The 13776-nt window shown below is 50.2% G+C and overlaps 1 protein-coding gene across 4 annotated transcripts in view; it reads left to right on the top strand.

Moving 5' to 3' along the window:
• Nucleotides 1–13776, top strand: part of LOC132398846 (protein ELFN1-like) — a 560645-nt gene that overhangs the window by 334265 nt on the left and 212604 nt on the right. The gene's annotated exons all lie outside the window — the stretch shown is intronic.

Consider the following 13776-nt stretch of genomic DNA (forward strand, 5'->3'; position numbering starts at 1 on the left):
AAAGAAAGGAGATGTACAGAGCTGGTGCCAGAGTGGTGGGGAGTGAAGATTATACAGCTGTGGACAAGGGGGTTTGAGGAACAGAAAGCAAATGAAGAACAAAGATGGTTGGATCCCAGGCTCATGGTTGTCTAGTAATAACCAATGATTGATTTCTGTTTCAGTACAGTATGATCTAATTTACCCTGCATCGCTCCAATGGATGTCTTACACGATGTTTTCAATTTACATGCCTGTAATTCTGAAACCACATCAGATGCAAATATTCAGATCTTGCTGGGAAAAACCCAGGTCAATTCACAGAGTAAAGTAGAATGATTTAGAAATGGCCATTGTTGCATTTCACCATGTCCAAAGTACACTCTCAAGCAGGTCGACAGCACTATGTCATTGAATTCCTCCATGGTGTGTCCTTTCACTCCCAGGCCTGGTTGCTAGGTACCTGGGCTGTTCTGTGGCCTGCTGGTGCTGGCGGACAATGGCACCCAGCACCTGGACTACAAATGAACATTCTGTTTGGGCAGGGTGCAGAGACAGGGCCAGAGGCTTTGTGAAGAAGACCAAGAGTTTATCTGGAAAAGAAATGTCACAGTAGGAAGTACTTTGGTAGAGCATTTTTATTCTCAATGTATATTGTGCTATCACAGGGAGTATGAGGGGGAACATCTTAACTTACAATGCTGTATTTCTTCCACATCATTCTAATTGAATCAACTTATCTACATCTCTTCGTGGTGCCTGACCTGTGCAAAGTCTTCTGAAGATGTTCCTACAGAAACCATCCCATTGATGTAGCAGGACCTTGTGGAGAGCTTCCAGGCACTCCATTAAATATAAATGATGATAGATAATGTTGGGTAATTTATACGGAATTATCTGGGCTACTGAATACATTGAGCTTCAAAGCCCCTGAATATTGTTTGTTGAAAGCTTGCTGAGCATTGAGATTAGCTGTTCTCCATTGATCACTAAGTACTAATCAGGGAAAAGGCTAGAAGTTGAATGGCATGTCAGCTGGGCCTATATTACCATGGTGTTCACTGAAAGGTAAATGTGTTCTGGAATAAGTACCGTTATATAACCCCTAGATCCTGAGGGGTTTGGGCTTCCCTCACATGCATGGACCCTTGCAACTACAGAGAGAATATATGGTAACCCTTTCATTTGTCCTGACCTTAGCAGCTGCAGAATCATTTTCAAGTTGTCTAGTAACTTCCTTCTGTAATACAGAAGAGGAACTCCTTCCATCCAGATGGAAGTACAAGGATTATTTAGGGAGATCCACCTTTTTTAAACTCCCTTCTGTTTCACGTCTCTCATCACAGTCTCACTTACTTATATTCTACCAAGGTTATAAATTACAATGCTTTCCCCAACGTCCCTCAGAAAAATCCCAGGCTGCATTCTCTTTATGTCCAGTGCTACATAACATTCAGACAGCAATGAATTTTTGATTGCTTTATTAAGTGTGCAGAAGGATAAATATTGTCCCAGGTAGCCAAGACTTGTGACTTAATCAATTCTTTCACCAGTTCCTGGGACTAATATTCAGTTCAGTTTACAAAGCAGTGCAGAATGGGTGATATCAATTCAATTCACCACATCTGATTTTCATAGTCATTATAGGTAATAAATCAATTTATTGGTTATTGGATTTCCTCCATTGTTTTTTTTTCAAAATCTCTCACCAGATACTTCTCCACATTAGATCTTACCTCACTGCTATCTCCCTAATCCATGAATTGATGTCACTCTGAGATCCTCTACATGCAGTCGCTAATCACATTCCTTACTTTATATGCTCTTTATGGTGCTCCCTCTGAATCTAAATCCAATTATTCTTCCAGAGAAGAACGACAGCCCCAATACCGGCTCTGAGAGTCAGCACAGAGTACAACCATGTAGTCTGAAAAAATATCCACCCCACCTTTTGATTTAAAGAGCCACTAGTTTCAGCTGAAACTGTTCTGGATTTGTTTAGGATTTGTGCTAATAACGGGCCAGTGTAGGTAATAGACAGCTCCTGAAGGAGGAAAGCTGACCAACAAACAATCTGCTTGTGGAACTCAACAAATCAAGCAGCATCTCTGGGATGGTACAGGGCTTAACCCAAAATGTCAACAGTTCCTTTCCACCCACAGATGCTGCTGAACTAGTTCCCTCAGCAGATTGTTTGTTGCACTTTCTCCCTATGAAAAAGATTCAGAAGATTCAAAGTATATTTATTATCAAAGTATGTATACAGAATACAACTTTGAGATTTGACCTCCCACAGGCAGCCATGAAACAAAGAGACACCGTGGAACCCGTTCAAAGAAAACATCGAACACCCAACAACCAAGAAAAGAACAAATTGCACAAACGGCAAAAAGCGACACACAGAACACAAATCAGACACCAAACCAGGAGAATTCAGTTTGATTGGGATCAGTGCCACACAGGGTACAGAGCGGGTCTTCCCCAAAGCACCTTGATCAAACCGCTCAAAAGAGTAACCTGAACCCTGAAACACAAACCCCAAGGATCTCCAGAAAACGTCCACAGCCACGAGTCTTGCTGATCAATCCTTACAACGTGGAACCCAAAACTTCCCTCCCACAGCAGCTAGCAGGAGGGAGAGGAAGACACAGGCAGATAGCCAGAGGGAGAGGAAGACACAGGCAGCTAGCCGGAGGGAGAGGAAGACACAGGCAGATAGCCAGAGGGAGAGGAAGACACAGGCAGATAGCCAGAGGGAGAGGAAGACACAGGCAGATAGCCAGAGGGAGAGGAAGACGCAGGCAGCTAGCAGGAGGGAGAGGAAGTCACAGGCAGCTAGCAGGAGGGAGAGGAAGACACAGGCAGCTAGCAGGAGGGAGAGGAAGACACAGGCAGCTAGCTGGAAGGAGAGGAAGACACAGGCAGCTAGCAGGAGGGAGAGGAAGACACAGGCAGCTAGCCGGAGGGAGAGGAAGACACAGGCAGCTAGCAGGAGGGAGAGGAAGACACAGGCAGATAGCCAGAGGGAGAGGAAGACACAGGCAGATAGCCAGAGGGAGAGGAAGACACAGGCAGATAGCCAGAGGAAGAGGAAGACGCAGGCAGCTAGCAGGAGGGAGAGGAAGTCACAGGCAGCTAGCAGGAGGGAGAGGAAGACACAGGCAGCTAGCCGGAGGGAGAGGAAGACACAGGCAGATAGCCAGAGGGAGAGGAAGACACAGGCAGATAGCCAGAGGGAGAGGAAGACACAAGCAGCTAGCAGGAGGAAGAGGAAGACACAGGCAGATAGCAGGAGAGAGAGGAAGACACAGGCAGATAGCCGGAGGGAGAGGAAGACACAGGCAGCTAGCAGGAGGGAGAGGAAGACACAGGCAGCTAGCCGGAGGGAGAGGAAGACACAGGCAGATAGCCGGAGGGAGAGGAAGACACAGGCAGATAGCCAGAGGGAGAGGAAGACACAGGCAGCTAGCAGGAGGGAGAGGAAGACACAGGCAGATAGCCGGAGGGAGAGGAAGACACAGGCAGATAGCAGGAGGGAGAGGAAGACACAGGCAGATAGCAGGAGGGAGAGGAAGACACAGGCAGCTAGCCGGAGGGAGAGGAAAACACAGGCAGATAGCCAGAGGGAGAGGAAGACACAGGCAGATAGCCAGAGGGAGAGGAAGACACAGGCAGATAGCCGGAGGGAGAGGAAGACACAGGCAGCTAGCAGGAGGGAGAGGAAGACACAGGCAGCTAGCCGGAGGGAGAGGAAGACACAGGCAGCTAGCCGGAGGGAGAGGAAGACACAGGCAGATAGCCAGAGGGAGAGGAAGACACAGGCAGATAGCAGGAGGGAGAGGAAGACACAGGCAGCTAGCAGGAGGGAGAGGAAGACACAGGCAGCTAGCCGGAGGGAGAGGAAGACACAGGCAGATAGCAGTGAACTCCTGCCAGCCCTCCACTCTCATCCTTGTCGACTTCAATGTTGCTCGACGCCTCAATTGGAGAGAAGCAATGGAGCTGAGGATGGGTTTGCGCAATGTCTCCAAGCCTCCAGGCCACACACACTCCACTTCCAACCTCACTGAACTTGCTGGGAGACAGCAGAGCACATACCATAAGATCACTCAAATACTCACTATCAAAATGTAAATCGGAGGTTCTAATTGCGCTCAGCTCAGTAGTAGAATCATATCTGAAAGAAGTCGTTTCCTGATCTGTCTGAAGGAGGAAGCCAGAGTTGCGTTGTTCGTTAGCGCCTTCTTCAGCATGGTTCCTCCCACCTCCAGGTACTTCCCTTTCCTCCACACCTCCAGGTACTTCCCTTTCCTCCACACCTCCAGGAACTTCCCTTTCCTCCACACCTCCAGGAACTTCCCTTTCCTCCACACCTCCAGGTACTTCCCTTTCCTCCACACCTCCAGGAACTTCCCTTTCCTCCACACCTCCAGGTACTTCCCTTTCCTCCACACCTCCAGGTACTTCCCTTTCCTCCACACCTCCAGGTACTTTCCTTTCCTCCACACCTCCAGGTACTTCCCTTTCCTCCCACATCCAGGAACTTCCCTTTCCTCCACACCTCCAGGTACTTCCCTTTCCTCCACACCTCCAGGTACTTTCCTTTCCTCCACACCTCCAGGAACTTCCCTTTCCTCCACACCTCCAGGAACTTCCCTTTCCTCCACACCTCCAGGTACTTCCCTTTCCTCCACACCTCCAGGAACTTCCCTTTCCTCCACACCTCCAGGTACTTCCCTTTCCTCCACACCTCCAGGTACTTCCCTTTCCTCCACACCTCCAGGTACTTTCCTTTCCTCCACACCTCCAGGTACTTCCCTTTCCTCCCACATCCAGGAACTTCCCTTTCCTCCACACCTCCAGGTACTTCCGACATCCAGGAACTTCCCTTTCCTCCACACCTCCAGGTACTTCCCTTTCCTCCCACATCCAGGAACTTCCCTTTCCTCCACACCTCTAGGTACTTCCCTTTCCTCCACACCTCCAGGAACTTCCCTTTCCTCCACACCTCCAGGTACTTCCCTTTCCTCCACACCTCCAGGTACTTCCCTTTCCTCCCACATCCAGGAACTTCCCTTTCCTCCACACCTCTAGGTACTTCCCTTTCCTCCACACCTCCAGGAACTTCCCTTTCCTCCACACCTCCAGGTACTTCCCTTTCCTCCACACCTCCAGGAACTTCCCTTTCCTCCACACCTCCAGGTACTTCCCTTTCCTCCACACCTCCAGGTACTTCCCTTTCCTCCACACCTCCAGGTACTTCCCTTTCCTCCACACCTCCAGGTACTTCCCTTTCCTCCACACCTCCAGGTACTTCCCTTTCCTCCACACCTCCAGGTACTTCCCTTTCCTCCACACCTCCAGGTACTTCCCTTTCCTCCACACCTCCAGGAACTTCCCTTTCCTCCACACCTCCAGGAACTTCCCTTTCCTCCACACCTCCAGGTACTTTCCTTTCCTCCACACCTCCAGGTACTTCCCTTTCCTCCACACCTCCAGGAACTTCCCTTTCCTCCACACCTCCAGGTACTTTCCTTTCCTCCACACCTCCAGGTACTTTCCTTTCCTCCACACCTCCAGGTACTTCCCTTTCCTCCACACCTCCAGGAACTTCCCTTTCCTCCACACCTCCAGGTACTTCCCTTTCCTCCACACCTCCAGGTACTTCCCTTTCCTCCACACCTCCAGGTACTTCCCTTTCCTCCACACCTCCAGGTACTTCCCTTTCCTCCACACCTCCAGGAACTTCCCTTTCCTCCACACCTCCAGGAACTTCCCTTTCCTCCACACCTCCAGGTACTTTCCTTTCCTCCACACCTCCAGGTACTTCCCTTTCCTCCACACCTCCAGGAACTTCCCTTTCCTCCACACCTCCAGGTACTTTCCTTTCCTCCACACCTCCAGGTACTTTCCTTTCCTCCACACCTCCAGGTACTTCCCTTTCCTCCACACCTCCAGGAACTTCCCTTTCCTCCACACCTCCAGGTACTTTCCTTTCCTCCACACCTCCAGGTACTTCCCTTTCCTCCACACCTCCAGGTACTTCCCTTTCCTCCACACCTCCAGGTACTTTCCTTTCCACCACACCTCCAGGTACTTCCCTTTCCTCCACACCTCCAGGAACTTCCCTTTCCTCCACACCTCCAGGTACTTTCCTTTCCTCCCACATCCAGGTACTTCCCTTTCCTCCACACCTCCAGGTACTTCCCTTTCCTCCACACCTCCAGGTACTTCCCTTTCCTCCACACCTCCAGGTACTTTCCTTTCCTCCACACCTCCAGGTACTTCCCTTTCCTCCACACCTCCAGGAACTTCCCTTTCCTCCACACCTCCAGGTACTTCCCTTTCCTCCACACCTCCAGGTACTTCCCTTTCCTCCACACCTCCAGGTACTTCCCTTTCCTCCACACCTCCAGGTACTTCCCTTTCCTCCACACCTCCAGGTACTTCCCTTTCCTCCACACCTCCAGGTACTTCCCTTTCCTCCACACCTCCAGGTACTTCCCTTTCCTCCACACCTCCAGGTACTTCCCTTTCCTCCACACCTCCAGGAACTTCCCTTTCCTCCACACCTCCAGGAACTTCCCTTTCCTCCACACCTCCAGGTACTTTCCTTTCCTCCACACCTCCAGGTACTTCCCTTTCCTCCACACCTCCAGGAACTTCCCTTTCCTCCACACCTCCAGGTACTTTCCTTTCCTCCACACCTCCAGGTACTTTCCTTTCCTCCACACCTCCAGGTACTTCCCTTTCCTCCACACCTCCAGGAACTTCCCTTTCCTCCACACCTCCAGGTACTTCCCTTTCCTCCACACCTCCAGGTACTTCCCTTTCCTCCACACCTCCAGGTACTTCCCTTTCCTCCACACCTCCAGGTACTTCCCTTTCCTCCACACCTCCAGGAACTTCCCTTTCCTCCACACCTCCAGGAACTTCCCTTTCCTCCACACCTCCAGGTACTTTCCTTTCCTCCACACCTCCAGGTACTTCCCTTTCCTCCACACCTCCAGGAACTTCCCTTTCCTCCACACCTCCAGGTACTTTCCTTTCCTCCACACCTCCAGGTACTTTCCTTTCCTCCACACCTCCAGGTACTTCCCTTTCCTCCACACCTCCAGGAACTTCCCTTTCCTCCACACCTCCAGGTACTTTCCTTTCCTCCACACCTCCAGGTACTTCCCTTTCCTCCACACCTCCAGGTACTTCCCTTTCCTCCACACCTCCAGGTACTTTCCTTTCCTCCACACCTCCAGGTACTTCCCTTTCCTCCACACCTCCAGGAACTTCCCTTTCCTCCACACCTCCAGGTACTTTCCTTTCCTCCACACCTCCAGGTACTTCCCTTTCCTCCACACCTCCAGGTACTTCCCTTTCCTCCACACCTCCAGGTACTTCCCTTTCCTCCACACCTCCAGGTACTTCCCTTTCCTCCACACCTCCAGGTACTTTCCTTTCCTCCACACCTCCAGGTACTTTCCTTTCCTCCACACCTCCAGGTACTTTCCTTTCCTCCACACCTCCAGGTACTTCCCTTTCCTCCACATCTCCAGGTACTTCCCTTTCCTCCACACCTCCAGGTACTTTCCTTTCCTCCACACCTCCAGGTACTTTCCTTTCCTCCACACCTCCAGGTACTTTCCTTTCCTCCACACCTCCAGGTACTTCCCTTTCCTCCACACCTCCAGGTACTTTCCTTTCCTCCACACCTCCAGGTACTTCCCTTTCCTCCACACCTCCAGGTACTTTCCTTTCCTCCACACCTCCAGGTACTTTCCTTTCCTCCACACCTCCAGGTACTTTCCTTTCCTCCACACCTCCAGGTACTTCCCTTTCCTCCACACCTCCAGGTACTTTCCTTTCCTCCACACCTCCAGGTACTTTCCTTTCCTCCACACCTCCAGGTACTTCCCTTTCCTCCACACCTCCAGGAACTTCCCTTTCCTCCACACCTCCAGGTACTTTCCTTTCCTCCACACCTCCAGGTACTTCCCTTTCCTCCACACCTCCAGGTACTTTCCTTTCCTCCACACCTCCAGGTACATCCCTTTCCTCCCACATCCAGGTACTTTCCTTTCCTCCACACCTCCAGGTACTTCCCTTTCCTCCCACATCCAGGAACTTCCCTTTCCTCCCACATCCAGGTACTTTCCTTTCCTCCCACATCCAGGTACTTCCCTTTCCTCCACACCTCCAGGTACTTCCCTTTCCTCCACACCTCCAGGTACTTCCCTTTCCTCCCACATCCAGGTACTTCCCTTTCCTCCACACCTCCAGGTACTTCCCTTTCCTCCACACCTCCAGGTACTTCCCTTTCCTCCCACATCCAGGAACTTCCCTTTCCTCCACACCTCTAGGTACTTCCCTTTCCTCCAAACCTCCAGGTACTTCTCTTTCCTCCAAACCTCCAGGTACTTCCCTTTCCTCCCACATCCAGGTACTTCCCTTTCCTCCCACATCCAGGTACTTCCATTTCCTCCACACCTCCAGGTACTTCCCTTTCCTGCACACCTCCAGGTACTTCCCACATCCAGGAACTTCCCTTTCCTCCACACCTCCAGGTACTTCTCTTTCCTCCAAACCTCCAGGTACTTCCCTTTCCTCCCACATCCAGGTACTTCCCTTTCCTCCCACATCCAGGTACTTCCATTTCCTCCACACCTCCAGGTACTACCCTTTCCTGCACACCTCCAGGTACTTCCCTTTCCTCCACACCTCCAGGTACTTCCCTTTCCTCCCACATCCAGGAACTTCCCTTTTCTCCACTCCTCCAGGAACTTCCCTTTCCTCCCATATCCAGGTACTTCCCTTTCCTCCCACATCCAGGTACTTCCATTTCCTCCACACCTCCAGGTACTTCCATTTCCTCCACACCTCCAGGTACTTCCCTTTCCTCCCACATCCAGGAACTTCCCTTTCCTCCACACCTCCAGGTACTTCCGACATCCAGGAACTTCCCTTTCCTCCACACCTCCAGGTACTTCCCTTTCCTCCCACATCCAGGAACTTCCCTTTCCTCCACACCTCTAGGTACTTCCCTTTCCTCCCACATCCAGGAACTTCCCTTTTCTCCACTCCTCCAGGAACTTCCCTTTCCTCCCACATCCAGGAACTTCCCTTTTCTCCACTCCTCCAGGAACTTCCCTTTCCTCCCACATCCAGGAACTTCCCTTTCCTCCACACCTCCAGGTACTTCCCTTTCCTCCCACATCCAGGTACTTCCATTTCCTCCACACCTCCAGGTACTTCTCTTTCCTCCCACATCCAGGTACTTCCATTTCCTCCTCACCTCCAGGTACTTCCATTTCCTCCACACCTCCAGGTACTTCCCTTTCCTCCCACATCCAGGAACTTCCCTTTTCTCCACTCCTCCAGGAACTTCCCTTTCCTCCACACCTCCAGGTACTTCCCTTTCCTGCACACCTCCAGGTACTTCTCTTTCCTCCACACCTCCAGGTACTTCCCTTTCCTCCCACATCCAGGAACTTCCCTTTTCTCCACTCCTCCAGGAACTTCCCTTTCCTCCCATATCCAGGTACTTCCCTTTCCTCCCACATCCAGGTACTTCCATTTCCTCCACACCTCCAGGTACTTCCCTTTCCTCCCACATCCAGGAACTTCCCTTTCCTCCACACCTCCAGGTACTTCCCTTTCCTCCCACATCCAGGAACTTCCCTTTCCTCCACACCTCCAGGTACTTCCCACATCCAGGAACTTCCCTTTCCTCCACACCTCCAGGTACTTCTCTTTCCTCCAAACCTCCAGGTACTTCCCTTTCCTCCCACATCCAGGTACTTCCCTTTCCTCCCACATCCAGGTACTTCCCTTTCCTCCACACCTCCAGGTACTTCCCACATCCAGGAACTTCTCTTTCCTCCACACCTCCAGGAGGTTCTTCCAGGAACTTCCCTTTCCTCCCACATCCAGGTACTTCCCTTTCCTCCCACATCCAGGTACTTCCATTTCCTCCACACCTCCAGGTACTTCCCTTTCCTCCCACATCCAGGAACTTCCCTTTCCTCCACACCTCCAGGTACTTCCCTTTCCTCCCACATCCAGGTACTTCCATTTCCTCCACACCTCCAGGTACTTCTCTTTTCTCCACTCCTCCAGGAACTTCCCTTTCCTCCCACATCCAGGAACTTCCCTTTCCTCCCACATCCAGGAACTTCCCTTTCCGCCACACCTCTAGGTACTTCCCTTTCCTCCCACATCCAGGAACTTCCCTTTTCTCCACTCCTCCAGGAACTTCCCTTTCCTCCCACATCCAGGAACTTCCCTTTTCTCCACTCCTCCAGGAACTTCCCTTTCCTCCCACATCCAGGAACTTCCCTTTCCTCCACACCTCCAGGTACTTCCCTTTCCTCCCACATCCAGGTACTTCCCTTTCCTCCCACATCCAGGTACTTCCATTTCCTCCACACCTCCAGGTACTTCTCTTTCCTCCCACATCCAGGTACTTCCATTTCCTCCTCACCTCCAGGTACTTCCATTTCCTCCACACCTCCAGGTACTTCCCTTTCCTCCCACATCCAGGAACTTCCCTTTTCTCCACTCCTCCAGGAACTTCCCTTTCCTCCACACCTCCAGGTACTTCCCTTTCCTGCACACCTCCAGGTACTTCTCTTTCCTCCACACCTCCAGGTACTTCCCTTTCCTCCCACATCCAGGAACTTCCCTTTTCTCCACTCCTCCAGGAACTTCCCTTTCCTCCCATATCCAGGTACTTCCCTTTCCTCCCACATCCAGGTACTTCCATTTCCTCCACACCTCCAGGTACTTCCCTTTCCTCCCACATCCAGGAACTTCCCTTTCCTCCACACCTCCAGGTACTTCCCTTTCCTCCCACATCCAGGAACTTCCCTTTCCTCCACACCTCCAGGTACTTCCCACATCCAGGAACTTCCCTTTCCTCCACACCTCCAGGTACTTCTCTTTCCTCCAAACCTCCAGGTACTTCCCTTTCCTCCCACATCCAGGTACTTCCCTTTCCTCCCACATCCAGGTACTTCCCTTTCCTCCACACCTCCAGGTACTTCCCACATCCAGGAACTTCTCTTTCCTCCACACCTCCAGGAGGTTCTTCCAGGAACTTCCCTTTCCTCCCACATCCAGGTACTTCCCTTTCCTCCCACATCCAGGTACTTCCATTTCCTCCACACCTCCAGGTACTTCCCTTTCCTCCCACATCCAGGAACTTCCCTTTCCTCCACACCTCCAGGTACTTCCCTTTCCTCCCACATCCAGGTACTTCCATTTCCTCCACACCTCCAGGTACTTCTCTTTTCTCCACTCCTCCAGGAACTTCCCTTTCCTCCCACATCCAGGAACTTCCCTTTCCTCCCACATCCAGGTACCTCCCTTTCCTCCCACATCCAGGTACCTCCCTTTCCTCCACACCTCCAGGTACTTCCCTTTCCTCCCACATCCAGGAACTTCCCTTTTCTCCACTCCTCCAGGAACTTCCCTTTCCTCCCACATCCAGGAACTTCCCTTTCCTCCACACCTCCAGGTACTTCCCACATCCAGGAACTTCTCTTTCCTCCACACCTCCAGGAGGTTCCTCCAGGAACTTCCCTTTCCTCCCACATCCAGGAACTTCTCTTTCCTCCACACCTCCAGGAGGTTCCTCCAGGAACTTCCCTTTCCTCCCACATCCAGGTACTTCCCTTTCCTCCCACATCCAGGTACTTCCATTTCCTCCACACCTCCAGGTACTTCCCTTTCCTCCCACATCCAGGAACTTCCCTTTCCTCCACACCTCCAGGTACTTCCCTTTCCTCCCACATCCAGGTACTTCCATTTCCTCCACACCTCCAGGTACTTCTCTTTCTTCCCACATCCAGGTACTTCCATTTCCTCCTCACCTCCAGGTACTTCCATTTCCTCCACACCTCCAGGTACTTCTCTTTCCTCCCACATCCAGGTTGGGAAGCTAATCGGCCAATGTAATTTGCTTCTGGTATAAGTAGGTTAATCAGAGGGCAGTTGATAGGAATCTGGAATGTATTAGTTACTGGGGAGACTCACTAGGGAGTAAGAATTCCAGGTTGTACATTGTGTACATTATCTGATATTGAATATATCTAACCATTGAATGAGATTGTGTGAGGGAATTAATGGGCCTTCTTCTACATCATAGTGAAAATAAGAGAAGTGGGCTTGCTGACTCCTGTCTCTGATAATCTAAATAAGAGCAAGGTCTTCAATAGAACTGAGGACAATTCCCAGTGAAGAGGTTCCAGTGTCAACAGCAACTGAAGACAGTACCTGAAGATAAGGAAATGACAAACCAGTAGTCTGTACTGAGGACAATGTCAATTGCAGATCGAACCCTTGGAATTCCAACTCCAAAACTAACATACAATGCTGTTGCTAACATGTTAACACAGGGACTGGCACGAGCCCCAACACTTTTTGGCAGGGTTCTCATTGATCTTGGTGCATTTATTGAGGTAAGACCACCCCAACATTTCAAAGGTAGTGCAACAACAGTGAGATGACTGCTCTGAAGATGGCCATTTGGCCCAATTAATACATGCTGGCACTTGCTCCACTCGAACTTCACCGTAAGAGATCAGTATAAGCATTAGCCTGATATGCACTAATTGCAGGGTCCTCTGTTCTAGTTTCCAAACTCCCCTTAACTACATCCATGGATTTGCAAGAACTCCCAATACCACTTTGGGTGAAGAAGTTTTATGCACATTTCCCACTGGCATTGTGAAGACAATTTTATATCAAAGGTCTCTAGTTATTCTCTTCCCAACAAGGGTTAGCAATCTCTCTGTAACCACTCCATTATAACTTGTCAAACTTACAAAAAAACCTCAAAAGAAAAGAGATAGTGTGCTCATACTGTTGTGATGCTGAATCCTTACCTCTCTAGTACCATCACTGCGACATTTCCATATCTGTTGTGGAACTGTACAAAGTGCTGCAAGGGTGGGCTAGCAAGGCACAATTTGGGTTTAGCACAACTTAGCTAATTTTCAGTTCTAACCCTCTTTTCTTCAAATAATCTCCCATGGTCGGTTGCTTTACTAATGGTCCTGCTGACAAGTGGTAGTGTTGACCAATCATCAGTTGATTTTGGTTAGACAATTCACTATGCAACTCTTAATTAATCAAAACAAACACCATATCATCTCTGCAGAAATAACAATGTAACCATGTTGACCTCAGGCCAACAACTTAAAACATGAATTCTGCTGTTCCCTCTGTACCAATACTCACACAGGCCACTTTTCCATTTTATAACACCAATATAGGGGATTTCCCATTGGCCAAACAATTGATCCTTTATCTCCCAGTGCCTGGCATGGGGTCTTTATTGCAATAGTTAGTCTCGAGAATCCTTGCCCCTTTACACTTGAAGCCTCTCATTCTTATACTCTTTCCTCATCAGTTCAAATTTGCATTTCACTCTCATTGGCTCCAGGTCACCTGACTGACCTATATCAGATTCCCATTGGATGTAACCAAGGGCTACACAACCTGGTGTCTTAGATGACTTCTTTTGTTCTTTTCAACTCTGGTTCAAACCAGCCCAACCAGGCCACAGACACTGGGCCGGATAATGAGATAATTTCTGCAAACCTGCCGTGGTACACAATAAACAGATTATCAATAAACCTAAGAATGTTCTCAGGTTTGGCAGATCAATAGCAGAAACTCCTTGTGTCCACATTCAGTTGCTCTGATTAAGTTACCCCAGAGCAAGAATCAGTTCATCAGACAGTTTGCAAAATAAAGGCTACAGAGCTGTTTCACAGATTGGCAGCCTTCATTCCTTCAGGT

Source organism: Hypanus sabinus, chromosome 9 (genome assembly GCF_030144855.1).
Source record: "Hypanus sabinus isolate sHypSab1 chromosome 9, sHypSab1.hap1, whole genome shotgun sequence".
Taxonomy (NCBI): domain Eukaryota; kingdom Metazoa; phylum Chordata; class Chondrichthyes; order Myliobatiformes; family Dasyatidae; genus Hypanus; species Hypanus sabinus.